This window comes from Podarcis melisellensis, assembly GCF_964234715.1.
Source record: "Podarcis melisellensis genome assembly, chromosome: 13".
Classification (NCBI taxonomy): domain Eukaryota; kingdom Metazoa; phylum Chordata; class Lepidosauria; order Squamata; family Lacertidae; genus Podarcis; species Podarcis melisellensis.
In genome coordinates, this window is record NC_138545.1 from 34,709,827 (window position 1) to 34,712,844 (window position 3,018).

Here is a 3,018-nt window from a genome sequence, read left to right on the forward strand (position 1 = left end):
TGCTTTCCTTAAGAAACTAACTGCACGTTCACCAAGCATCTCTCTCTCTCTCTCTCTGAGACCTGCAAATGACCTGCTCTGCCTGTCAGCTCCCTGACAGAGTCCATGTTGACTGCAGCTCATGGATCATCAGAGTGGTTTGCCCATCACTCTTGACACCCATTAATGCAGAGACAGAAAACTAAGGGCACTGCAGACTCCAACTCCCATCAGCCCCAGAGTCAGCGGGAGCAAGGCAGAAGCCGTCTGCTTCAGCTTGCCTCATGGGTAGGCCAGGTTCTGGGGCAAGGATGCTGGGAGATGCAGTTGAGCAACATCTGAAGGGTACCATGTTGTGTAGTCCTAGGCCTTCACAGGAGGGGGAGCTGGTTCTAAGGGTCTGGGCTGTGAAGGGCCTAGCAAATGTGCTTTTCGCACGCGCTGTGGTTAAAAAGGCGTTGTGGACAGGGATGAATATCTGTCGACGTGACGAGACAAAAATATGTATGACTTAACCACCAATGCCATTAAAAGGAAGCTGTGGGCCTGAGAATGAAGAGAGGAACTGAAGGGCTGGAAATATAGAAGTGGCTTAAGATGCTGGTTAAGGTTATGTGCGCATCAGTGGCTTCAAACACAGTGAGGTTGTTTCTTCCTCCTCCTCCCCATCTCAAGCTATATTTGCACATTGTGTGTACAGTGGTACCTCGGGTTACATATGCTTCAGGTTACAGACTCCGCTAACCCAGAAATAGTGCTTCAGGTTAAGAACTTTGCTTCAGGATGAGAACAGAAATCGTGCTCTGGCGGCGCGGCAGCAGCAGGAGGCCCCATTAGCTAAAGTGGTGCTTCAGGTTAAGAACAGTTTCAGGTTAAGAACGGACCTCCAGAATGAATTAAGTACTTAACCCAAGGTACCACTGTACACAGCCAGGGGTGTGTGTGTCAATGGTCTTCACTAGCTGCATGTTACCTGTTTGTTCCCCCCATGCAACCCCCCAACAACTCTCATGAATCTTGACGTCTGAGCATGTGCGATGACAGTCCCAAATGTACACACCTCAGCTTCACGGTGAAGTGGACGTAGCTTATGTTTTCAAATGGGATGCGAACCAGTTTGAGGGGAAATGCCACCAAACAGCAGTATTTCTCAAGAAACTACAGGATACAAGTGACTTGTGTGGCTAACAGCATGTGTACACTAGCAGTGGGAGCACACTGGAGCCAGAGTAAACAGTAACGTGTGCCGGGCTAAGACAGGTGATGTTGGGCTCCAGGTCCCATCAGCTTCAGGCAACGCAGCCAAGGTGGTGAGGACTGTTGGGAGTTGCAGTCCTGGCAAGGATGGTTCGTGGCTGCCTGAGAATGGTTCCATTTTCTCTGGTCTTCAGTTCTTTTCTTCTTGGAGAAGGGAGGGAAGCACATTAAGAGGGAGGTGCACAGTCGAAAAGATGGCTTATAAAACCATGCATTGCAAACTAGTAGTGGCTTCACCCCACAGGCCAACAGATACAGAGGTACCTTGGGTCTCAAACTTAATCCATTTTGGAAATCTGTTCAACACCCGAAATGTTTGAAAACCAAGACATGGCTTCCAATTGGCTGCAGGAGCTTCCTGCACTCAACCGGAAGCTGCGTCAGACTTTCGGCTTCTGAAAAACGTTAAAAAACCGGAACACTTACTTCCAGAGTTTCGACGTTCAGGAGCCAATTTGTTCATCAACTAAGCCATTTGAGAACCAAGGTTCCACTGTATAGGGAGATTGGTTTAGGACAGAAAGGGCAACTCCACAGAAGGGAAGGATATCCCCCTCTCCTCAATATGCTTGCCTGGGTCTCAAGTAGAGAGATTCATACATTCAACATTGCAGGACAAAACAAAAAACAAAATTAACAGGCTACAGGGAATTTTGGACACTTGGAAATGTAGTCACAGAGCATGCAGCTATTGCTGAAGTCTACACAAGACAAAATAAATCCAAATTTGTTTGCTAATTGTTTCTTTTTTTGCACGCTTACAAAAAGAGTTTCCATGGCTTTTAAGTTCCAACAAGCATTGACAGACCAGTGGAGGAAAGGGAGGGAGTTGTTGACAACAAAGCAGGTTTGCAGAGGAAACAGAATTAAGGAGCAGGCGAAGGCAAAGCATGACTGACTGACAAATGGGTTGGTTGTGCAATCTGCGGTGGATGAGCAGGCGGCTAGCGTGAGGACAGGAACATCTTGCTGGTTTCAGAGAAAGCAGCATGGGAGAGGGAAATTTAAGGCTGCAATAGAAATATCATAAATAGAGAAGAATCTGGCAGGTCTTGGGTTGCACTCACAGAAGCATCTCTCGAAGCAATCCATTGATGATCATTGCACACAAAGGCAGGACACACAATCCATATAGGACCATATGACCCACGTATAATCTCATGGATCAGCACTTATTGTTTACATTAAGCACACCCTTGGGATTTCTGCGGCAGCGGCATGTATCTCACTTAGAAAGATACAGGCTTTGTTCGGATTAAATGTTTTGCACGGTCCCTTTTCCCAAACTTTGTCCAGTACCTGTTTCCCCCATTGCTAAAGTCTTTGTAGCTATTGATTGAATGGATGTGATTTCTTCCCAGGCATGGGGTTCTCAAGCAATTTTTCCAGGGGTAGAAGAAGCAGGCTCGGTTCTCACCAAAAAAAGTAAGAATAGTAGCTGTACATTTTTGCCCCGTATCTCAGGTTCTACAAATGCTAAATACTTGCTCTTTTTAAAAAAAATGAAGGCTAGAGAATGGGAGATTATGGTTCATCTGTGGGAGGGACATCCCCCACTCTGCATAAATGCTCATGTTCCTAGGGGACTGCAGTTCTGCAAAGGCATCCATGGATATCGAAGAGAGAATGCTCAACACCCTTATCAAATTACCATGCCCAGGGTTCTTTGGGGGAATTCATTAGTGGGTAAAAAAGTAAAGGGACCCCTGACCATTAGGTCCAGTCGTGGCCGACTCTGGGGTTGCGGCACTCATCTCGCTTTATTGGCTGAGGGAGCCGGCG

The 3,018-nt window shown here is 47.0% G+C and overlaps 1 long non-coding RNA gene across 1 annotated transcript; it reads left to right on the forward strand.

Moving 5' to 3' along the window:
- The first annotated feature begins 252 nt into the window (after positions 1-252).
- On the forward strand, positions 253-1,974 carry LOC309354388. Its single transcript, XR_014162237.1, has 2 exons — positions 253-681; positions 910-1,974. It is a non-coding gene; the product is annotated as an uncharacterized lncRNA (long non-coding RNA).
- The last annotated feature ends 1,044 nt before the right edge of the window (positions 1,975-3,018 follow it).